Genomic DNA, 26,951 nt, shown 5'->3' on the forward strand with positions numbered 1-26,951 from the left:
TCCCAAATCACCATGCTCGGTTTTGGTTGGAAACTAAACTAGTCGGGTCGTGTATGTCCGTTTGGATAATTAACTAATGTATTAAATGTTTTAAGGTTATTAAACCTTCTATTGTAATTAAAGATGTTTATGGAAACACAATTGGGACCTAAAGTATTATTTAACGCGTATTAAAAGGAAAAATTTTTATGGGCCGGTTTTAATACGGGTTGGGTTGTTTCATGTGGTATCAGAGCATGGTCTAAGGGATTTAGGTGACTTGAGATAGGTGCCTAGACTTAGACTTTTGTGTGTGCTTATTTGTTGCGGGACTTGTAGGATTACGGGTCGGAATAGGTTATAGTTAGCGCCGTGTTTGTAGGTGGACTAACGTTTACATTAGTAATGCGGATATTATTAATATATTAATTGTGTTGTGATAATAATTCTCGCGTATGTGCATATCGCGTAGAATTTTGTTTGTGTTTGTTTATATCATCGAACGAGGCGGTCATTGTACTAACGAGTTGATACGGCGTGTGTGAGTAATAAGGACTTGCAAACCTTATTACGGGTGCAAATCGTGTCTAGCAAGTGATGTACGACGAGTGTTTAGCAAGATGGGGCGGTATTGTGTGTGTGCTTTATACGTTCGTGATCTAATCGCTTTGCATTCCTTAGAATGGCGACGGGAAACGGGATCGAGACGAACGATTTGGAGTTTAATGCTAGAGTTTCGGCCTCCGTTGCGGAGCAAATGGGTGCTTTGGAAGAAAGAATGGATAGGAGGTATTCCGAATTTCGGAGTAGCAGTGAAATGGAGCGTTGTCTTAAGAGTTTCATGAGGACTAAACCTCCGATGTACGATGGGAAACTGGATCCCTTGGTAAGCACCACTTGGATCTCGGATGTCGAAGGGTGTTTTCGAACGATTGAATGTCCTCCCGAGAAGAGGACAAGGCTCGCTACGACCTTGTTGCGAGGTAGAGCAAAAGATTGGTTGGATGGTAAGATTGATCTTGTCGGTGGTGAACCGTTTATGGCGTTATCATGGGACGAGTTTAAGAAGGAATTCTTCGAGGAGTTTCGAACTTCAGCCGATTTGTCGGAAATGCGTAATGAGTTGCAAAATTTGCAACAGGGTTCTATGGATTTGAATACTCTCAAGACGACCTTTATGGTGAAGGTTCGTTTTTTCCAGGAGTATTTGGGGAGTGATCATTTGTTGATGCAAGATTTCTATCGGACCTTGAATGATGACTTGAAGAATAAAATTAGCTGGGGTCAAGCGAAATCGTTTGCAGAGTTATTCGCCTTGGCTAGAGGTTTCGAGTCATATTCACGATCCAAGAAGAGTGAACCTGTAAGTGAGAGAAGGGTTGTTTCGTATGGTGCTCTGAGTAAGAGGACTAAGGGTCCGAGTGTGAGCACGGGTGGTACACGAACGGGTATATCGGATTCTAGTGCGTCTAGATGTTACAATTGTGGCATGAGGGGTCACAAGTCTTGGGAATGTGCGGTACCAAAGGGTGATGGCATGATGTGTTTCAATTGTCAAGAGGAAGGACATCGTAAGTCGGAATGTCCCAAGTTAGCGGGGACAGGTGCGGCAAGGAGACGTTAAGGTACGTTTCATTTTAATAAATATGTCCTTTGATTATTTATTATGCGCCGTTGAGTTTGAGTTTATTAAATGCATTGTGTTGTGCATGTTGTTGTTATGGGTGACGTTCCTAATGGAAGTACCCTATGGTGACGTTTGATTGTCGGGCGAAGGGCGTAAGACTTGGTACAACCAAGCATTCCTTAGTATTTGGGAAATGTTTCTACCAAGCCATGGAAATGGGTTTTGGTGTTCAGTTGTTAAGTGCGTGTTCACTTTTGTGTTGAAATGGATGAACCGTGAGGTTCGTCGGGTGGTTGGAACCCTTAAGATCGAGTGTTTTGAATCTCGATGTATGTTGGTAATGGAGTTTATATGACGAGACATTAGGTGCCTCTTTTATACCTACTAGCGTGGTGTTAAACTCCGATTGTATTGCGGTTACATTGTACTTAGGGTACCAAAGTGAAACCCTTAGGTACATGAGTGATCGGGTGAAATTTGACAAACTAAAGCAATTGGATGATTTTGAGAGTAGAGTGGTGTAATTTGCGGTACAATTTTCGTTCGAAGTGTTTAAGGATTGGTTAAAATCCTTCGTATGCTCAAGGTGGGAGCAAAATATGGTGATGGGTCGTGTGAACCCAATTGTTGGTAAAGTCTACCTTTGGTAGCATGGTACGGTTGTACGAGATGCAGTTATGAGACGTAGTTCCAAGTGGGGGAGTTACCCTCCCGCCCGAGGAAGTTCTAGTGTGAGATTTCGGATGATGTTTTAGTAAGATCCAAAAATTGTGTTGGGACCTAGTTTGGGTTGATTTGTGGTAGATTACAATTTTGGATAAATTGTACTTATGGTTTGGATTTGAATTATCACCGAGGTGGTAATGTGGTAAATCTCGTTGAGATATAATGGACGTGTTTGGTGAGCAAGGTGAAATCCTTCGGTTAAGGGAGGTGTGTGTTGGATTCTCTTCTAGAGAATTATTGTTTTGTGCCTATGTTTGATATAGGTGGTTCTTGCTCGAGTGTGTGGATGGTTATTGGTATCCGTTAGGATTCACTATGGCGTAGCAGAACGCGATGTTACGCTACTCATCGTTCGAGGCCAAAAGGGCGTTGATTGATGAAGCATGACTTTTGGAGTCCGCTGACTTCATCATGGTATTGGTGATTGGTGAAGCATGACCTTTAGGGTCCGCTGACTTCATCATGGGAGTATGCGATTGGTGGAGCATGACCTTCGGGGTCCGCTGACTTCATCATGAGCGAGGTGTTATATCGGTGAAGCATGACCGTTGACGGGGTCCGCTGACTTCATCCGGTGTTGAGATTGGTGAAGCATGATCTTCGGGTCCGCTGACTTCATCATGGTAGTGGATCGCGTGTGGTTTCGGATTCACGATGACGCGTGTGGTTTCGGTCATCTTATTGTGGAGGTGAGTCGCGTGTAGTTCGGATTCACAAATGACTCGTGTGGTTTCGGTCATTGTATTGAGGAGTGAGTCTCGTGTAGTTCGGATTCACAAATGACTCGTGTAGTTCAGTCATTCCTCCGGGATAGTGACTCTCGTGTAGTTCGGATTCACTAAGGCGCGTGTAGTTCGGCCAATCCCGATTGTTGTTGTGGTGAAGGTAGTGAGTCGCGTGTAGTTCGGATTCACTAAGGCGCGTGTGTTTTCGGCCAGCCTTCGGGTTGTTTGATCTATTGGTTGTTTTATACACCAATGGTGGGGTCGTAAGGATCATGTCGTGTGATCTATTGGTTGTTTGATACACCAATGGTGGGGTCGTAAGGACCATGTTGTGGGAACTATCGGTTGTTTTATACGCTGATGGTGGGGTCGTGAGGGCCATGTTGTATGATTAGTGAGGCGATAGCTGTGCTTCGCTCACGTGTTGATACGGGCGTGACAATAGTCGATTTTGTACACCTTGAGATTTGCGTTTCCATAGTCGTTTTGGGCGCTATCGGTTTTAGCCGTTGGATTATGATGTTATAGTAGTTATGTATTGGTTGTATTACGCACTACAAGGGATGTTTAGTGATTGGTGTTATCCGTCAGGATTCGTTTGGTTCGGTCTTCATCGCTTCGGGTTGTTGACCTTAGGTTGAGACTTGGTTGTTTTTAGCGTCGTACTCGGTAAGGGTATGCTAAGGGGTTGATATCTCGGTACGAGATTGGTTGAGTTTTCCCGATGTTAGGGAATGAGCATGGTTTTAGTGCTTGAATTGTGGATTTAATAAATTGCGGGTGACGATTTAGTTGTTAAAGGCAATTCAGTGGGAAGACTTGCTAAGGAAAGTCGGTTGAGACTTATGTTTGAGGACCGTGAAGTGTGGTCCGTTTGGTTAAGTGACGAGGATCACGAGGACGTGATCGAGTCTAAGTGGGGGAGAGTTGTAACACCCCGTTTTCCCCGTATATGATTTATAGGTGTATTGGGTATGTACGATAGGCGTATGAAGGGTTCGGGACATTTTTTAGTGTTAAGTCTTGTGTGAGGAGAAAATTACTCAGATCGTGCGTTGTGTCGCGGCGCGACAAAGGAGGCCGCGGCGCGGCAATGGGCTGAAATTGAGATCAGAAGTAGGACAAAGAATGATCTCAGACCTAGTTATAGGTCGCGGCGTGACGAATTAGGCCGCGGCGCGGCATTCTGGGCAAACTGGTGCCGGATTTTTGTAATATTAAATGAGAGCAAGGGCATTTTGGTCTTTTTACGTTTGAGTCAGATTTGAGGCTTTAACCTCATCCACTCCTTTCATTTCCTAATTTCTTTTCCCTTTTCATTTCATTTTCCTCTCAAAAACTCAAACACCCATTTGATTTCAAAGGGATTTTTGGAAAGGAAGAAGCGGGATTTGTTCTATGGCGTAGTTGACAAGTTTGTTCTCCTCGTTCTTAGCTACGCGGTGATACTGGTGGTAAGCTCTAACTCCAAATTTCATTTTCGTGTTCATCATTCAAATTTGGGGCTTTTGATTGTATGATTCATAGATGGAACCCATTTAGTTGTTAATTAGAGATTAACACCAATATTCGGGTTTATTGTTGTTAAAGGCGAGTTTTGGGTTGGTTAATGATTTAACCATGTTTAAGACTTGAGGATGGTGTATAATCACTAGTATTAGCGATTATTGATGTTTTGGAGACTTTTAGGGTTCTTGTGGTTGACTAATTTTGACTAGAGTCGAAATTAGGGTTTGTTGAGGATTATAACCCGAATGCCGATTCAATGAGGGTTGTAAACTTAAAATAGATTAAGTTGAAGTATAAAACTGAGTTAAAGATGTTTTGGTGTCAAAACTTGTAAATGGTGAGATTTTGACCTTATGGGTCAAAATTAGGGTTTATGAGCGATTTTGAGAACGATAAGTGTTTAACACTTGTGTTCGGGTTTAATTGGCATATTAGGACCATTATCACTTGTGTTAGTGATTATTGGTTAGTTTGGGCGCGGTTTGTACTTGGAGGTGCATTTGGGTCGAATTTGCACTAAGTGTCAAATTGGGTTGGTTTGTAAATCCAATATAAGTGTGTTGTTGAATTTGTGATAATGGATTAGGTACTTTCCATTGACGAGTTGCGGATTACTTGGAAGCATTTCTTCAAGGCGACAAGGTGAGTGTTAATATCCTATATGCATATGTATGTGTAGGATAGGTGCGGGTCGGGTGAAGTGGTTCTCGGTCATAGAGCTCACTTCACATATAGGTGGATTGATGGAACTTGTGTATAGGTCCAATTGGCACGTTTGTGCGTTTTGGTTGACCACCTTTGGCGAGGTACACGCTTGTGTGTACGTTATCACACGTGGTTGTGATTTGGATGTTATAACCCCAATGGCGAAGGGTTGATATTGTTGTGAAGTGGATGACCCCGATGTGGTGGATTTTATAATCCCGTGACTGTGAGTTTTGATGTTGAGAAGTGAATCGCGTGTAGTTCGGATTCACGATGACTCGTGTAGTTCGGTCATCTTATTGAGGTAGTAATCTCGTGTAGTTTCGGATTACTAAGGTTCGTGTAGTTCGGCCAACCTCGATGTTGCGAAGATAGTAATCTCGTGTGGGTTCGGATTACTAAGGCTCGTGTAGCTCGGCTAATCTTCATTGTGGAGTTGGTATTCGGTAATGGGTTAAGGGGTTAACCTTGTTCGTTTTATATTGTTATATATATTAATGTAATGTTGTATTGTAGCTAACCCTCCGGGTGTAGCTTATTGGCGTTGTTCACATCGTCGTTGGTGAACTTACGCTTTGTTGATATCTTTAGCTTGTTGCTTAGAGATAGTACGGTATGCTTAGTGTAGTTGCCTTATACATGGATGCTTCGGTATGCGGTATTTGATATTTGTGTGGCATGTCCATTTTATACATATGTATGTATGTAGTATATTATCATTTACTAAGCGTTATCTTACCCTCTCGTTGTTGATATTTTTATAGGTTCGCATGCTTGGCGGCTCGGGTAAGCTTGGGGATTAGAGATCTTGGCTAGGTTGCTTAGAAGATCTTGCTTTTGTATTCGATTAGGATTTGGGTAGCGTAATCCCAAATCACCATGCTCGGTTTTGGTTGGAAACTAAACTAGTCGGGTCGTGTATGTCCGTTTGGACAATTAACTAATGTATTAAATGTTTTAAGGTTATCAAACCTTCTATTGTAATTAAAGATGTTTATGGAAACACAATTGGGACCTAAAGTATTATTTAACGCGTATTAAAACGAAAAATTTTTATGGGCCGGTTTAAATACGGGTTGGGTTGTTTCACTTCACTTCTAATTCACTGATCCCTTTTGGTATAAAAGTTTAGACTAATATTGAGATGCAAGTTGTGAATAAGAGCGAGAAGGCCATTTTCTCTTCAACAGATTGATAATGTTATCTTGACTCCCGATGTTGGTGCAAAACCTTTTTCTCAAAAAACTTTTTTTAACTAAGTTGTATAACATAAATTTCATTTTTATAGTCCCGCGAATTCGCGGGTTTTAAACTAGTTAAAACTTAAAAAATAATAATAAGTCAAGCCCAGTTGTTTCATCTATGATTCCCTAACCTAAATAATTCAAATTACGCCTTTCAACAAAGAATGCAACTATATCTTCAACATTCTTTAGTTTCGCCCAAAATCAGCTATTCACCATAACTGCAAATTGATTAAGTCAACCTTTTAATTTGAGCAATTATTACTCTAACGCGTTCAAGGATTAAACTTAAATCGTAACCTTCCAAATAAAATGGATGTTTAGTAATCAAATCTCCGCAATTGCGGAAAACTTCAAAATCAATTTCAATCCTTGGTTTCATACGAGTTGATCGTCCAATATTTTCCCACCTAATTTTGAATTTCGAACATAGCATAGATGTACTATAAAAAGACACCAAGTCTTTTTGAACCGAAGGGATTGATAGGTGGTGAATGGTTATTAAATTTCTTTAGATATTCATAAGATGTTATATGTACTTTGACAAAATTGCACCGGGGTCCCTGTGGTATGTTTGAAATAACAAGTGGAGTCCAAAAGAATTTTTTTCACTTTGGGGGTCACTGTGGTTTGCAATAGTTTCACAGTGGGTCCAACTATCTAACATCTGTCAATTTTAGCCGTTAATTTTTGCACATGACCTGCACATGAGGGTATAATGGTCAATTCAATTTTTAGATAGGATAACAAATGAAAATAAAAATGTTTAGAGGGTGCTAACTAAAAATTACAAAAAAGGAGAACTAAAATTAAAAAACCCTAATTTTTTTTCTAACACCATCTCTACCAGAACATAAACCCTTATTTTCTAACACCACATCTACCACAACCACTGTGATGCCCCATCTTCATTCCCTATCAAAAACAAAAACCCTAATTCTTTTTTCTAACACCATCTTTTCCAGAAAAGAATTTAATCAAACACTCATCCATTAAACATAAACCCAATCTACCTTTGTTGACTATTTTTGAGTTTTGGATATTTAGGGCGAATCTAAGAAAACTAAAATTGTAAAAAGCTTTGTAATCATCTATTGAATGTTTCTTCAAAATCTCATCTCCTAATTCCATGTTTAGATCGAGTTTTGGAAATTTTTTATTTTCGAAAAAAGGTTACTGAAATCAAGCATTTGCTGAGATTTGGTGATGTTATTGGAAAATATATGAATGTGAAGTGTTTATCATGATACAACTCAGCTTTCTGGAAATTTTTAAGCGTTAATTCAAAGTTTTGAAGTGTTTTTGCTCATCACCGTCGTCGGCCAACACTTCGACGCCGCTAGCTGCTGGAATTATGAAGGTCAACTCTTTAAATTGCAATCTTTCTGATTTTTACTTCTCCAAATTCAGTCAACTCGCCATACTTCTCCAAAATTTAGGCCGCTACCTAATACCATCATCACTTTAAAATCACTAAATGCAATTCAAGTCGCCACCAACTGACTAGTCAACCCACCATACTAGACCTTGGTGAATTTAGTAATATTTTCTGTTAATTTTGATCTTGTTTTGGTGTGTGATAAATTGATATTTTGGGATGATTTCGTATTATTATTCATGTGTTTTTGTTTTTGGTTTGTTGGTTGTTTAAGATTTCTGTAATTATACATAGAACCTTTATTTTAATATTTGGTATTATTGTAGAGAGATTATGAAGAAGAATAAAAGGGAAATTTAGAAGAAACCATGATGGATCTGGGTTTTGCAATGATGATGGTGAACCACCTTTTTGTGAAAAGTAAAATAATATAAAATAAAAGGGAAATAGGGGCAATAAATGACGTTTTTACCCTCATGTGCACTGCACATGATGGGATTTAACAGAATTTTTAACAGACGTTAGGCAATTGGACCTCCCGTGAAACTATTGCAAACCACAGTGACCCCACAAGGCGAAAAAATTCTTTTGGACTCAACTTGTTATTTCGAACATACCACAGGGACCCCCGGTGCAATTTTGTCTATGCACTTTATCCCCTAAACTTACCTGGGATCTTTCTCAGGTTGATTGGGATTTCCGATTTACAGAATATGATTGTTAAGATGTCTGATGTACAAATAGGGAAGTTTGAAAATTTGCATATATATATATATATATATATATATATATATATATATATATATATATATATATATATATATATATATATATATATGTGTGTGTGTGTGTGTGTGTGTGTGTGTAGCATCATTGTTATGTAGATTAATTTGGTTAACCTTTTAGTTTGTTCGATGTCTAAACTTTTGAATGTTGCATGTTTATTCATTTAAATAAAGGACAATGCTAAACGTAGCCCTTAGGGCTACGCTTAAGCTTACTAAATTTAGGTTTAAAAACACTGGTTAATTAATTAAAAAATATAAATATTCTTTTTTTAATATCAACTTTTCTTATATAATTTGGGGATTAATATTATTCATGACAGGATTGTGTTATATTAATGGAATAAAATTAAATTTGGTATAAGGGCAACGTTTAGCATTTTTCTTAAATAATTAATCTAAAACTTGTAATTTGTAAGGTTCTTTGTTTTGATTAACTGTTTATGTGCAGCCACATAAGTTTTCTTACAGAACCCAAGTTCAGTAAAAAGAAGTTTAGGAGATGAATGTTGGATGATAAAGAACTAGGTTTATTCATTGCTGTAAACTACTGTAATTTATCATACATTTTCTTTAAGTGTGCTGAGTTACTGCCTGACCTCTAATATGTTGCATATTGTTGGAAAATCGTGTGTACTTTTAACAAATCAGATTAACGCAGCGGATAGTTAAAATAATAATCTTTTATTATTTCATAAAACTTTTACAAGATTAAATAATCACTTATTTAATGAAACATGCACACGATTAATTTATCCCAATTAGATCCAGTTACACCATAATAATTGTCATGAATATAAATCACAAACTGAGTTAACGGTATACCTTTCTTGAAGAAACTGATGAACGGAGAGAAACCTATGATCAAAGGGTATGACCGTCTCTTTAGATAGTCCACACTACACTTCAAACAACTGTCAATGGATGTCTGAAAAATGAGCCCATACTCTTCATTTTAAAGTAAATAATAAGAACCTTTTTTCATATGAATGTAGACCCGTGAAAGTTTTTTTTGGAAAACAAAAGATATGAAATATATTATAAAGTCGTATTTCTCAAATACTTTAGGGGTATGTTATGTAACTTATAATTAATAATTTGTATCATGTCGCTTTCATTTGAATAGTAAATTAATTAATTTCGATTCATTTACTATTCATATGTATAGTAAATGAATTAATTTCGATTTACTATTTTGTTAATTGAGTAATATATATACATCATATATATATATTGTATTTGACGTCTCGGTGTATATGTGTGTGACCCCGAAGGCTCAAATGAGGTTGGCCATATAGTTATATGTTGTACCTTGCACATTAATCCTACAGACTCCCACTTGTGCATAGCATAACACCAAGTAACTATACAAACGATTGTAAGCGTCTAGCAACACGTCATTGTCCCCAAATTCAAGTGAGGGTGGTTTCTCGAAACTGTTTATGGTATGTTTTAAATGTCATTCGTCCTTTTGTTTTAGATACTTTAGTTAAACTTGAGATATGGATCATCGGTCATTCTCATTTGTTTAACAATTTTGTTTCTCGATCTTAGAACTGAATTAGATCACCAAATTAATTAAGTATCATCTTAATTACATCTGAGTGTGGCTACAAAAATATCTTATTCATTCATCGAGGAGCTCAAAAAGTATCTAACTCCAAACATTTTAGAGGAACAAATCCTATATTGCATACACGTGTCTATCGCGAGCTTTACATTATACCCAATAATGGCCTTTATAACAGCCTTATTCAGGACAGCGTTTAACCATATCAAAATACAATGCTACACTCATCAAGACGGGCGTGCATCTCAAGTCTAAGGACACAAAGACATAATCACTAATAGATTTACTACTGACTACGATCCATGTAGTGACATCTCATGATTGGGTCATTCCAATATTCATCATCAATGAATACATATGAATTTTGGTCTCAACAAGTTAACTATTCATCATCAATGAATATAACCAAAATTTCACATTAATCTTAATTCACGTTATTCTCATAACATGACCAATTATGGAGATCTTGAATAATCAACAATTATTCATGGATTAAACATGCTAATATAGAACACAGTGATATAAATGAAAACGATCATACCAACTATATATCATTTCATTAATATAAAACTGCTTAATGTTCCAAAAATATCCAAATACTAAATTACAAATGAAAAAGATCAGCAGCATAACGAAGTCCAGTATTACTAGAATGATTATCATGCTTGTTGTGCATCATGGGCATCATGAACGGGTCAGCCACATTATCATTTGTATGAACCTTTAAGAATACTAATATCATTCCTCTTAATGACTTAATGAATGTAGTCAAACTTTTGAAGAATGTGCCAGATACTTTTATGTACATGTGATTCTTTCAAAAGTATATTAACACTCGAACTATCACAGTACATATTATAGAAGATTAAATGTTGTGTACTACTCTGAGTATAACAACAAACTTCCTTATCCAGACAGCTTTTGGAGCAGCTTCTCAGTCAACAATGTATTATGCTTTTGTTGTAGATTGTTCAATAGTGCTCTACCTAGAGCTCTTCTAATCAACTGTCTTGCCCATCATGACAAAGAAACAACGTGACTGGATCGAGAATCATCTTGATCAGTTTGGAAACTAGAATCAGTATAAAACTTAATACTTAACTCTTCTTCCAAACCACCGTAAACCAAGAACATATCTTTAGTTCTCCGCAAATATTTAAGAATGCTCTTAACAGCAATCCAGTTTTCTTCACCTGAATTCTGTTGATAACGACTCTTCAAACTCAAAACTAATGAGACATCAGGTCTAGTACATAACATTGCATACATAATGGATCCTATAGCCGAAGCATACGGAACACATTTCATTCGTCGTATCTCATCAGGTGTGATAGGACTTTGAGACTTGCTCAAGGTTGTGCCCTTTTGCATGGGCAATGCTCTGCGCTTGGAGTTTTGCATGTTAAATCTTCGCAAGATTTTGTCAATGTATGTACTTTGACTCAAACCAATAAGCCTTTTAGATCTATTTCTATAGATCCTAATTCCTAGAATATACTTAGCTTCTCCAAGATCTTTCATGGCAAAACATTTTCCAAGCCAAGATTTGACATCTTGCAAAGTTGGAATGTCATTTTCAATAAGTAGTATGTCATCAACATACAAGATCAAGAAGACAACTTTGCTCCCACTAGCTCTAATGTAAACACAGGGCTCATCTTGATTTTGAGAAAAAAACAAACTCTTTGATTTTCTGATCAAACTTAAGATTCCAGCTCCTGGATGCTTTCTTTAATCCATAAATGGATTTTAGAAGCTTGCATACTTTAGGAGGATGCTTAGGATTCACAAACCCTTCCGGCTGAACCATATATACGTCCTCGCTTAGGTCGCCATTTAGGAAAGCGGTTTTGACATCCATTAGCCATATTTTATTATCATGAAAAGTAAACATGGCAATAAGTATCCTAATTGTTTTAAGGCTCGCGACTGGTGAAAAACTTTCATCATAACCTTTTTCTCACTTATCGAGCTTTAGAAGTGTTTACATTACCGTCCATATCAGTCTTCCTTTGAAGACCCATTTTTACATCATTGTCTTACAAATGGGTAGAAGATCAATCAAGTCTCATACTTGATTATCCTTCATGGACTACATATCTGTATTCATAGAATCTAGTCATTTTCAGATTCAGGATCTGATATGGCCTCACGCAGCTAGAGGGTTCATCATAATCCCTTAGTTGAGGTTTATCTAAATTAATCAGATAATTAAACCTCATAAGCCGATGGGTTCTACTAGATCTATAAAGTGCAGGTGTAACACATTCTGGCTCATCAAAAGTGCGCTCAGTTTCAACGTGTGGATTGCTAGTGCTTACTGAAGGTATGTTACTTTAAAGTACTTGAATTTCTTCAAGATCTATTTTACTCCCACTGACTTCTTGTAAGAGAAGATCTCTTTCCAGGAATTCAGCAGACCGAGCAGAAAACACGTTGTCTTCAGCTTGGTAGTAAAAGTAGTAACCCATTGTTTCCTTTATGTATCGTACGAAGTAACATTAGATAGTTATGGGTTCTAATTTGTTTAAAGTTTCATGCTTCACGTACGCTTTACAACCCCAGACTTTCAGATAAGATAACTTGGGATTCTTCCCATGCCATAACTCATATGGTGTCTTTTCTACCTTCATAGTTGGAATCACATTGAGTATACCTACAGCAGACTCTCATGCATATCCTTAAAATACGGTAGTAGAGAAATCAGACTCATCATAAATCAAACTATATCAAATAAAGTTTGATTCCTCTTACTCAGACACACCATCGTGTTGTGGTGTGTAAGGTGGAGTGAACTATGAGACAATCCTACAATTCTTTAGGTGGTTCAAAAAACTCTTGACTCATAAACTTACTTACTCCATCGGAGCGAAGTGCTTTAATGGTCTTTCCAAGCTGATTATCTACTTCATTTTGGAATACTTTTGAATGTTAAAATAGCTTTATGTTTATGTTTCAGCAAGTGAACATAATCATAGCTACTGTTCTCATCAGTAAAAGTAATGAAGTAAAATTAACTAAATCTATACATTGTTCTTAAAGGGCTACATACAACAGTATGTATTAGTCCTAAAAGATCTTTAGCTCTTTTACCTAAATCGGAGAAAGAAGCATTTGTCGTCTTTTCACATAAACATGACTCGCATACATCAAATGACCCAGAGTCAATTGATTCCAAAAGTCCATTAGATTGGAGTTTTGAAATGCATTGTTTGTTTATATGACCAATATGACAATGTCATACATAGGTCTTATTCAAGTCTTGCTTGAAGACTTTGGCGATGTAGGTATACACAAAATTCTCATTTGAAATTATACTATGCATATCAATTTCAAAAATACCATCATGTGGATAGGCATTAAGATAAATATATTATCCTTAGAAACTGAAATACCTAAGTGTGTAAATGCAAGTTTAAAACTAGCAGCTTTCAAACTATGTCGCTCGCAGTATTGAGAGCATAATGCTATCGTTCCAATAAAACAATAAGACCACTTAGAGAAGTAAGTTCAGAGGTACCAATAGCTTTAAGAAAAGCTTGATCCCCCTTGCCTACTTGAAAATCCAGTGTGTCTTTCTTTAGTCTATTACTTCTTCTCATTCCCTTCATATTGTTACAGGTCTTAATGCCACAACCAGTTAACAAAGATCTAGGAATCACTAGAAGAAGTATATAACTATATATGTAATATACCTGATTTGCTAGTCTCACCAGCGTTGCCTTTTCTCAGCTTAGATTGGAAGATAGGACAACTTTCTTCTCCAATTTCCAACCTTTCCACAATGGAAACATTCGGCGTCTTTTGTTGGGCTTTCCTTCTTGGAAGGTGGAATATTTTTCCTAGCAAATAATTTGTCATTTTCCTTCCACAAAGTATTCAGCTTATTCTTTTTCACCTTACCATCCCTAATCATCAGGACACTTGGATTAGAAACCTTATATGGAATATCCTGTTCAGCAGTTTTGAGCATCAAGTGCACCTCTGCTAGAGATTTCTCCCAACCTTACATATTGTAATTCATCACAAATTGGTAATACGATTTTGGTAGTGAAACCAAAACTGTGTTCACAGCCAAGTTAGGCGGCAAGGTTGTTCCAAGTTTTTCCAATCAGTCAATGTAGCTTTTCATTTTTAAGACATAAGAGCTCACTGATTGACCCTCCTCCATTTTGCATGTTTGAAGAAGCTTATAAGTTTCATATAACTCTTGACTAGCCTATTTCTGAAGCATATTTTTCAACTCAGTCATCATATCGTATGTTGTACGATCTTTCATTTCCTTTTGGAGGTCAGAAGTCATACTAGCAAGCATGATTAAAGCTATCTTCTCTTGCTCATCAAACAACTTCTGATAAACATTCTTTTGAGCAGCAGTAGCTGTCTCAGGAGGAGCTTCGGGTAAGGGTTCTTCAATTTTATTCAACTTTTCTTCATATTTGAGAACAATTCTCAGGTTGCGGTACCAATGGAGGAAGTTTGAACCATTGAGTTTCTCCTTTTCCAACAAAGAATGGAGGGTGTTTTGGTTTACGTTTTAATTGTTTGACATCTACAAAAGAACAAGGTTCAATTTTAGTATTTTCGATATAATACTTTAATAAATTAATTACCCAAGTTTTAATATATTTAAAAAAATAATTAATTTATGAAAGCCTAAGATCCACATAGAGGTTCCATAACTACATTTTTTGATCAGCTAGCAGTTATAGAGTCTACTGGTAGGTAGCGAGTACCAATTGCATCACAGGTGCAACTCTTAGATCTTTATGGGACCTTGAGATATGTGTAGTGTAACAAACCACTATTATCTATTGGCATGTTTGTCCCATCCTTGACTCGAACTCAGGTCTCACCGTGAATATGATTAAGTCGTTCAATTTAGAAACAGTGGAAATTCAGCCTAGTCTTACTCGTAACTGAAAATCCACCTCGTGGCTATAATTCGATTAGGTCTCACCGTAATCAAAAAATAATGAGGAGTGTTTGCAGGCTCATTGGATGTCATGACTTAAATTTGACGGGTATTTTTAAAAATGTTTGTGTTAACGAATAATGCATGCACACAAGATTCGCTACACTATTTAAAAATCATTTTAACCAGTTTTATATATGTCGATCGTGTTTATGCTTCTAGTTTGTTATTTTATTTTATATATAAAAGTAACAAATACACGTTTTAAAAGATGTCGTCCATATATATATATATATTATTTGAGTTTCAAAAAAAATATTTAACTTTAAACTCATTAGAGTTTAACTTTTTTAAAATCATCAATTTTAACTTCTGAAACTCGTTACTAGTTTTATTTGATGTTTTCATCAAACACATTTAGCATATATTATAATCAACAATTAAATATAAATGCGTAAAAATAAAACATAACCATACCATGCATCACACACACATAGCCTAGCCCAAAAATCCTATGCTTGATCTCATGAGCCGACATGGGATCAAGAGGTCAAACTAAGGGTAATATCGTAGCTCCCACTTGATCAAGAATCAAGTGAAAATTTGACAAACGCCATCGTTGTCTACTTGACCTGTTCGCCATCTTCTAAGCCAAAAGCATGTTGTATTTTATCTTCAATCTTTATCTTGTTACATTTTTTAAAAATTGAAAAATACAACTAATCTAATACTTTTACAATTTAGAATAAACTTAAATACAATACTATGAAAATGAAAAATAAATATAATACAACTTTGGCTTCAAAATGGCCTTTCTAATAATACAAATAATCAACATGACATAATATTGCCGTAATCAACAATCACAATAATCATACATAGGTTGGGGCATTATGAGCTATGTGTGCAATCACAATTTTAATAACTACATTATTAAAACTTAAATATGGCTTGTCCATGGTTACAATGCATGTGTATAACCATGGAATAAAACAATCAACAATTATAATAAATATTCAAGCCATAACAATTAAATCTACAATATAAAATAGTGATATTCTTTCAATCATATTTGTGCGTCATGAGGTTAAGTCTAGATCAACCGAGTTGACTTTAAAAACCAAAAAGTTTTCGACTTTCACCAATATACCACAAAGCTAAATCTAAAGAATAGTCACACGACAATTAAGATGGTGTAAAAGCGGCTCGGATACCACTGTTGGAAAATCGTGTGTACTTTTAACAAATCAGATTAACGCAACGGATAGTTAAAATAATAATCTTTTATTATTTCATAAAACTTTTACAAGATTAAATAATCACTTATTTAATGAAACATGCACACGATTAATTTATCCCAATTAGATCCAGTTACACCATAATAATTGTCATGAATATAAATCACAAAGTGAGTTAACGGTATACATTTCTTGAAAAAACTGATGAATGGAGAGAAACCTACGATCAAAGGGTATGACCGTCTCTTTGGATAGTCCACACTACACTTCAAACAACTGTCAATGGATGTCTGAAAAATGAGCCCATAGTCTTCATTTTAAAGCAAATAATAAGAACCTTTTTTCATATGAATGTTGACCCGTGAATGTTTTTTTGGAAAACAAAAGATATGAAATATATTATAAAGTTGTATTTCTCAAATACTTTAGGGTTATGTTATGTAACTTATAATTAATAATTTCTATCATGTCGCTTTCATGTGAATAGTAAATTAATTAATTTCGATTCATTTACTATTCATATGAATAGTAAATGAATTAATTTCGATTTACTATTTTGTTACTTGAGTAATATATATACATCATATATATATTGTATTTGACGTCTCGGTGTATATGTGTGTGACCCCGAAGGCTCAAATGAGGTTGTCCATATAGTTATATGTTGTATCTTGCACATTAATCCTACACATATCACATATAGTCTTCATGTTCTATTAAGTTTTCTTTGATCTCAGATTCCGTCGGTGCATCGTCTAAGTGAATAGGTCCATCTTGTCACATGATGCTTCATTTAAGCATATTTTCATGAAACGTAACCTCAAATTCCTTATGCTCTATACTAATAAATTAATAGCACAATATGGAAACTGTTTCTTTGTTTTACCAACAGGTTATGGTTATTGGGAATCATCAGATGGTTAAGGGTTTGTATGAACTCTTTTTAAACTTGCTGTGACTGTGCACTTGACGATAATATAAGTAAATGATGCAAGGGATACAAACTTTTCAAAACATGACTCATGTGCAGTTTTCTCAGTCTAAATATGATGCAAACATGGAAAGAAGAGACTATTCTACTTGCTGCTTGAAAGAAATGCAAATAATGTCAAGGCCTAAATTGTAAGAAGATCATAGACACTAAATGTGCTAGGTGATGTTGCAGTTGTACCGTTCAATCATTCAAACTTTATGCTTGCGTTGTTGCAAGTGGCATTCCTGTAATGAAGTTATTTTTTTGTTCTGTTCAGAATCTTTGATTGACATTCTTACTTCTTGTGTTACAACCATTGGTTCTACTATTTAATACAAGTGTAGTACAAATAGGTGGGTTGGTCAAATTGGGTGGGTCATTAAAAATTGATTCGTTAACAAAATGTTATATCGATCAATGCAATGAGATAAATTAACCCTAATAATAACAACTTTGAGTTATTGATTTGAATTGTATCTACACATTCCAATATAAACTACACACACCCTACATGGCTTCATGCATATGGATATTATAGTTATAGTCAAATTTTAGCTTAGTTATATCTGTTATACCATGTTTAATTACTTTCATTTAGTATAAAGCTACTACTACTTGTATTCTTATTGTTATTATAACATCTGATTCTTATATAGATATGCTTTTTCATTTAATTAAATATTACTTCTTCTACACGATGATGAATTGCGTATATCTACTCGGGAAAAAATAATAATTCAAGATATACTCACTATAAAACAAAGATCGCTTCGCACTTCACAATTACCACAAAAGATTGAAGTCCTTTAATCACCAATAAAAAGTTATACCTATATAACATTTATTTAATTATTTTTAGCAACTTTTTTAATTTAAATTAGACTTTTGTGTTTCAAAAGTGTTAAATTTTGATTTTATTATTATTACAACTTATTTGCAGTTATCATCTCACTTTTCAAATAATGTGCATAATCAATTCTCATATGATAGTCCTATATAATAGTTCTGATGTTATTTTGCTATAACAAAATTCTTTAAAAAATCTCGCGAATTCGCGGGTCTTTTAATAGTATTAATATTTATTATAGAATATATAATACTTTAAAGTTTCATACTCAAATCACTCAAACTTAATAACAAAATAAAATATATGTATCAAAGATTTGTGAATCACACTTGTCAGTGTGACACTATAAGAAAGTATATTGTAAGATTAAGTTATAATATATGTAATTAAGTTTGTTATTGTCAAGAATGACTATAAAAATCACCTTTTTACTATTGTTTATGCATAAATTGTTTCGTAAGCTTCAAAATCAACTCTCATTTTGAAAAGACCGGTCCTAATCCTCCCGGACGAAGTCTTCAACAGTTAGTCCCATTGCGATGATCGACTCCAAATAATGTCCTTAAAATGAGCATATGCACAGCGGAAGGCTTAATTCGTACCTGAGAATAACATGCTTTAAAAAGTCAACATAAAGTTGGTGAGATATATAGGTTTGTTGCTAGCAGCGTTATAACTATGGACCACAAGATTTCATATATAAAAATATAATACTCTCGCAAGTGTATAAAATCATTCTGCTTATGTTGAGGCCTCAGTAACCAACCTTAACAATAATATAATAAGTCATCTTCGCAAAGATGGATATGTACACTCGCAAGTGTATAAATAATCCTCGAAGTACTAAACATCCGCCCACTAGTTCTTATGTCTAGTGCAGCCTACTGGATGGGGGTGTTAAACCCGATAGATCTATCTTTAGGATTCGTGCTTACATGCTATTATAACATATAACTAAATTACCTAGCACATCAATCCGCAGAATATCATTTTTAATCACTTGTGTCCATAACGTGAATCATTTATAAAAACAGTGCATGTATTCTCAGCCCAAAATATTTAAAGTTTAAAGGGGACTATATACTCACCTAATGTATTTTGTAGTAAAAATACATATAACATCATTGCTCAAATATAAGGTTGGCCTCGGATTCACGAACCTATTTCAGTAATGTATATATTAAAACACATAATGAGTATGAAATGATATTCCATCCAGTTTATATGTATTAATTATAAAATATATTACTTGTTAAAAAATATTAATGTATTTATTATTTCCAATACAATATATATCCATATATGTTATTATTATTATTATTATTATTGTTATTTTTAAAATAGTGAATTAGTTATATTTACGATATATGTAATAATTATATTTTTATATAAATATCTTTTGTTTGTCAAAATAGTAATTATGATAATACTAATGATAATAATACTAATATTTAGATTTAATAATGATATTTATAATAATAATTTTAATAATAATCTGTCATTTTAGTTGTATTGATAATAAAAATAATAATAATAATAGAAGTACTACCTTAATGAAAGGAGCTTAAAAAAAATAAACACTCTTGCCCAGACTCGAACCTACAACCTCCCATTCACCCGTCAACATCCCTTACCAATGCTCCGTCTCTATATATTCAGTCATACCCTAACTTTATATGTATATATATCCCGTATATCTTCATTCTAGTTCCATATCTTCTGGCCCAATCCAATAAAACGAAATTAGAAGCCCAACATGTACCTCGGCCCCAAAATCAAATCACGGCCCAAGTATGAGTTCCAGTTAAATGACCCGTTTCTTTTATCAGTTGTTTTTAATAAATCCAATATTATCAAACCATTAAAGATTCGTTTAAGATTTTTAAACAAATTAGGTTGTAACTTTGTGGTGGTGGGTTCCCGTCGTTTGGAAAAAAGGAAACAGAAGTAATACATCATCATCATATTTATACGCAATAATTTTTCATCAATTCAACTATTCGCCTTTTTTCATCTTCAATTTTATAGAACACTACACCGTACAGTTTATAGGAGTGCTCCGTGGTTGGTTGAAAAGGGTTGGTGATGGTTAAAGGTTGCAATAGCAGCAGCTCTCGATAGAAGGAAGAAACAGGAAACAGATTTCGAATAGCAACAAGTTAAATCATAAAAATAACCTTCGAAAGTTATAGGTGGGTTTGTTGTTGTTATAGTGATGGTGCTAGGCTGTACAAATAAGAGAAAGATAGATAGGTGGCCGGTGATTGAAGAGGGTGGCAGGAGGATCATGGTGAGGTTCATGAAGATGAAAATAGAGAGAGGTGGATTGAACAGAAAAAGAAATAGAAAAGAAACGAAGCACTGTAGCATCGTCTTCCTCGTTTTTGGTTTTAAAACAGAAAAATAGTTATTAAGTTGCAGCTGTAACAACGAGTTGTAGCAGTTTCGAGAAAGAAGAAGTGAATAAAAAGTAAGACAAAGATGATGATGGTGGTGAAGGTCTTGCGGTGATGATGGTTGTTAGTTGTAACAGAAAACACGAAAGGGGTGTTCATGATGGGTGGATGATGGTGGTTTAATGATTGTTTGAAAACAGGATCATAAAGATAGAAAACACATGTGGTGGTGGTTAAATGGCAACCAGGAACAGCTGCAACAACAACCGAGAAGGTTTTGGTTTGTAGATGGTTGTTTGTTGTTAAATGAAAACGAGAATTGGTGGCGGTTTATGTCGATAGAAGAAGATAATAGAAACATAAACGGTTTCATGTATTAACCTTGGTGGTGATGATAGCGACATTCGTTGGTGGTGTCGAGTGGTGGTAATGAAAGGAAGAAGGATGCCGTATACAGTGGTGTCCGATTAGTGATCAGGGTTGAGGATGGTGATTGTGGTAACGGTTCTCAGTTATTAAGATAGAAGAGGGATGTTAATGGAGAAAGAGAAGGATGTAATGTGATAATTGATATGTATCTAGTTTTATAGACAATGTATCACAAGAGCACAGAAGAAATATTCATAAGTTGAAAAAAAATAGGAACTATCTTGGTTTTATTAGCTGTATAAGTTTTATATAATTAACATATTTTGATAATTCTATTATAAATGACAATTATATAGATAATAGTATTAATAATACAAATACTAATGAAAATAGATTTAAATACTGATATAGATAATAATAATAATAATAATCTTATTAATAAACATAATATTGTTAATAATAATATATATTAAATTGTTTATATTTAATTTATATTACAAAAATTATTTTTAACAATAATAATAATGATAACAGTTATGATAATAACAATTATATTCAATCTTGCAATTAACTTTACTATATAAATTTTATGTGATATTAATTATGTAATATCTGATATATTATTTAACAGTTTGTATTGTGAATTTAATATTTATACCTTTTAATATATATATATATATATATATATATCTATTTATATTTATAAATATATCTATTTTAAATTAGTTGTTCGTGAATCGTCAGGCTTGGTCAAAGGGTAACTGGACATATGAACATAGTTCTAAAGTTTTTGAGACCCAACATCACGAATTTTGCTTATCGTGTCGGAAACCTATAAAGGTTAAGGTTTAAATTTGGTCGGAAATTCTCGGGTCGTTACAGTACCCACCCGTTAAAGAAATTTCGTCCCCGAAATTTGATTGAGGTCGTCATAAATAACAATAGGAATGTTTTTATGACGAATATGGGGTAATAACGGAGTTTTATCATTATTGGGAGATATAGATAAAACGATTCGATCATATGAAGCACACGAGTGAAGCTATCACAAAAGAGTGAAATGAGTAAATATGAAATCGTTTTAACCGATGACGTGGTTATGATTGATTTTCGGATTTTAAGGGATTTAAGGAAAATCTTACGTAATAAGATTTGGTTCTTCAGCGATCAGGATCTTCTTTGATTTAATACGGCAATCTGTTTCGATTTCTCTGTCGAATATCTCACTATAAATCTACCTCCTTCCCTTCCTTATTTCCATACCTCACATCTTTATCCGTTCTCCTTCAATTCATATCTTAAAGTATTCTTTAAAATGTTCCATCCCGTTCTGATTCTTGTTATACTCCTAACTTTTATATCTTTCATTCTTCTCTTTCATCTGCCGCCAGAAAAATCTATTCACTTCTATGATTTCCTTGAAATTTTAATGTTTCTAATTCTCCCGTGTCTTTATGTTGCAATACGTATTGATATACATGGTTTGTAGTTTCTGGGTGGTTGTTGGGTTTTATATCTTCCCTTATACTTCGATGTCCCTGCTTTTGTTTTCTTTAATCACCACAGTTAATGCTTCCTTCTATTTGCTGCGATTTATACTCCAATTTTTATTTCGGAGCTTCATTCTTTTTCTTTTCCTCCTCTTCAACTAAACATCTCTTGTAATGGTCCGAAATTTCGCACATATGGATTTTGGAATGAACATTGTTAATGCTCTAAGATAGAAATGGTAATGGAACAATTTTGATTTGTCAAATTACCAGAATATCCTAGAAAAGACCGAATCATCAAGAAATATTTTCTTGATATTTTAGGATTTATATAGAATGCAAGAGTCGTGTAACATGGCACATGATGATGGTACTGTGAATCATCACATTCCATTAGAAACTCAACATGACTTACTGTAATATAATCACGTTGATCAAGTGTCATTATATTATACTAACTCATGCATCAGTTCCCAACATTACTTCATTAACATTTATATTTTAAGCTCGAAAGTTTACAGAATATAGAAACTAACAGTTTCTATATGATGTAACACTGATAGAACGAAGAGATTAATGATTTCAGATAAGAATAGTTATAAAAATATTTTCAGAAATATGGAGGATATTTATAATGAAAGATACGATGATATCTTGGAATTTCTAATATCGATGGATGATGAAGAAGATTTGTCTGTAAAGGTTTAGAGTCAGGAGCAAGGTATTCATTAATGACTTCAGTAGATACTGAATCATTTGGATTCTTTGAAGGCAGAATTAGTCTTTGTGATTTGTCTATAGCCTCCTTTATAGTTTGCTCAATCCGTTTTTCAGTTCCAACATTTTTGAGCTTTGCCAACATAGAATTCTTTATCATCAAATTTTTGGTTGTTAAGGTCGTTTACAGTTGTCTATGGCTTCTGCTGCTTCATTCAGCTTTTTCAACATTCAGAGTATTGATTTGTAGACTGAGTGCTTTTTAGAATTTCAGAATGAAAGATCATAATTCTAATAGATAAAGGTTATACATATAACTGTTGATGTAGATATGCTGTGAGTTTTCAAAGTACTGATTGCTGATTCCCGGTAATTGGTATGGCAGTTCTCGTTACAAGATGCAGTTGAGTATATGTTAGGGTTTTAATGAACAATTATAATGGTTCTTCGGTGCGACTTAAGTCAATGAGTAATGAAGTTGCTGGTAAGTTTACTGCTAATGTGGTGGAATATAAACGGTTTTCCGATAACGAGGATAAAATAACAACTTATATATTGAGGTTATAATAAGGCTAATCTGAATGGAAGTCGAAGTTGATTTGTTGGAGCTGTGATGAAATTGGCTAATTTGAAAAGGAATTGCAATGTTATTTTCGGTAATAACAATGCCAAAGGAATTAGCACAGCTACGCGTTAAACGTTTACTCAGTTTCCGAGAGTTTTTCAGGTGCAATACTATATGCATAAATCTTTTCTTCCGTAGATGAAGTGCGGTTGGTTCATCCTCTCGATTGAGGGGTTTTCAAGAATCATGAAAGATTTGAACACGCATTGTAACTGTCGAGATACAAATGAGGTTTAAGATGAAATCAAGTGGCAAGCTTGAAGAATTATTTAGTTTCATAAGTTATAATCAATATTTTAATTTAATTCATTTTAATTGTCCAAAGTTAGCAGTTCAATAGTCCAATGGTTCAATGATTCATATATAATTTAATATATAATATTCGAATTAAATAATACGTATCGTGACCCGTGTACCGGTCTCGGTGTCGATCACAACTCAAAGCATATATATATTTTGGAATCAACTCCGACCCTGTATAGCCAACTCCCACCTTCACATATAGAGTGTCTACGGTTGTTCCGAAATATATATATAGATGGGTCGATATGATAAGTCGAAACCTTGCATACGTGTCCCGTTATTTAAAGTGCGTAAAAGTAAATAACAGAAATTAAATGACGGTAAATAAAATTGCGAGAATGTAAATTGCGATAAATTAAATGTTAATCAGTTAGCTGGGAACAGTTAGCCGGAACAGTTAGCGTGAAATCCTATCACAATTCCAATTAATTAATTCGTTTGTTTCTAACACTTTTTATTTTTGTCCAATGTTTTCTTCGTTATGCCACTTGTTGGATTCTGATAGATCAAAATCCAAATATGAAATTTGAATAGAAATGGTTATTCTGTGGTGAACGGATACGTATATCGATAGTTGTAAGTAGGATAGTAAATGATCATTGAATCAGATTCGAAGAAGGTACAGTGTAACTTATTAATGTGAATTCTAAATATTTCTCGGGTACTACCCACCCGTTAAAATATTTTCATCATTAATAGTTTGTACAAAAGAATTTTTAATTACAATATTTATGAAAATATACTTGCATATATATTTTCTTCGGATGTAATTATGAATTCAATGAGTCAATAGGATATTAAACTCATTTGATTTATCATTAATACTAGATTACATAATCTCTAAAACATTAGAGATTACATAATCGCCATGTCGAACGAAGATAAATGAGGTAGAACAATACGTAGAACGAAATTAATCGATGTAGAATGATATGTAAAACAAGGAGTATACTTGAAGTACAGATGATGATATTGAAGCGTGTGATGTTGATATCCGAGATACAGATCGTGATGTTGAGATTTACGACGTGATTGTGGTTGAGTGTTAAGAGTATTGTCGGCGTTGATGATGGTGGTACGGATTATGCTACTGGTGCTGCTGCTGGTATTTGTAACCCCCGCACCAGATTTTTCCAAAGCCATTACTCGAGCATGTAGTTCGTTAACTTCTTATATTATGTCGGGATGTTTGACGATTAAAACGAGCAGGTGAGTAAGATTCAAAATATAGGATATTATATAATCGTGACGGGATATTCTAAAAATGAGAAAGTAAATGGTTTCTCGAACAGGTTCGCCGGTAAGTGCTTTCGGTTCATCGCCAAGTGGGCAATTTGGTGAATGAGAAGGATCTTTGATGTGAAATGATTTTCGAATATAGAATGATATTCTAACCTCATAAAATATCTATATATAATACTAAAGATTTCGTAGCCTACAGAGGAACCTACGGCATATGACAAGCAAGTCTACAGATGCGCTAAGATATGAATTTCGTCTATACACTATCGATGCACTAAATGCAGTAGAGCGTGTTTAGACTTGAGAACGATAATCAGGCAATTTCCTAAGGATGATAAGCAGATGATTTCCGACTAGAAATGATAAGCAAAACTTTTAACAGGCAGACACGGTCAAAGTCCAGACTCACTAATGCCTCCTAACGACTTATCAGTTAGACACACTAATGCAGACCTGGTTCGCTAAGACCTCCGCTCTGATACCAACTGAAAAGACCGGTCCTAATCCTCCCGGACGAAGTCTTTAACAGTTGGTCCCATTGCGATGATCGACTCCAAATATTGTCCTTAAAATGAGCATATGCACAGCGGAAGGCTTAATTCGTACCTGAGAATAACATGCTTTAAAAAGTCAACATAAAGTTGGTGAGATATATAGGTTTGTTGCTAGCAGCGTTATAACTATGGACCACAAGATTTCATATATAAAAATATAATACTCTCGCAAGTGTATAAAATCATTCTGCTTATGTTGAGGCCTCAGTAACCAACCTTAACAATAATATAATAAGTCATCTTCGCAAAGATGGATATGTACACTCGCAAGTGTATAAATAATCCTCGAAGTACTAAACATCCGCCCACTAGTTCTTATGTCTAGTGCAGCCTACTGGATGGGGGTGTTAAACCCGATAGATCTATCTTTAGGATTCGTGCTTACATGCTATTATAACATATAACTAAATTACCTAGCACATCAATCCGCAGAATATCATTTTTAATCACTTGTGTCCATAACGTGAATCATTTATAAAAACAGTGCATGTATTCTCAGCCCAAAATATTTAAAGTTTAAAGGGGACTATATACTCACCTAATGTATTTTGTAGTAAAAAATACATATAACATCATTGCTCAAATATAAGGTTGGCCTCGGATTCACGAACCTATTTCAGTAATGTATATATTAAAACACATAATGAGTATGAAATGATATTCCATCCAGTTTATATGTATTAATTATAAAATATATTACTTGTTAAAAAATATTAATGTATTTATTATTTCCAATACAATATATATCCATATATGTTATTATTATTATTATTATTATTATTGTTATTTTTAAAATAGTGAATTAGTTATATTTACGATATATGTAATAATTATATTTTTATATAAATATCTTTTGTTTGTCAAAATAGTAATTATGATAATACTAATGATAATAATACTAATATTTAGATTTAATAATGATATTTATAATAATAATTTTAATAATAATCTGTCATTTTAGTTGTATTGATAATAAAAATAATAATAATAATAGAAGTACTACCTTAATGAAAGGAGCTTAAAAAAAATAAACA

This window comes from Rutidosis leptorrhynchoides, chromosome 7, assembly GCF_046630445.1.
Source record: "Rutidosis leptorrhynchoides isolate AG116_Rl617_1_P2 chromosome 7, CSIRO_AGI_Rlap_v1, whole genome shotgun sequence".
NCBI lineage: Eukaryota > Viridiplantae > Streptophyta > Magnoliopsida > Asterales > Asteraceae > Rutidosis > Rutidosis leptorrhynchoides.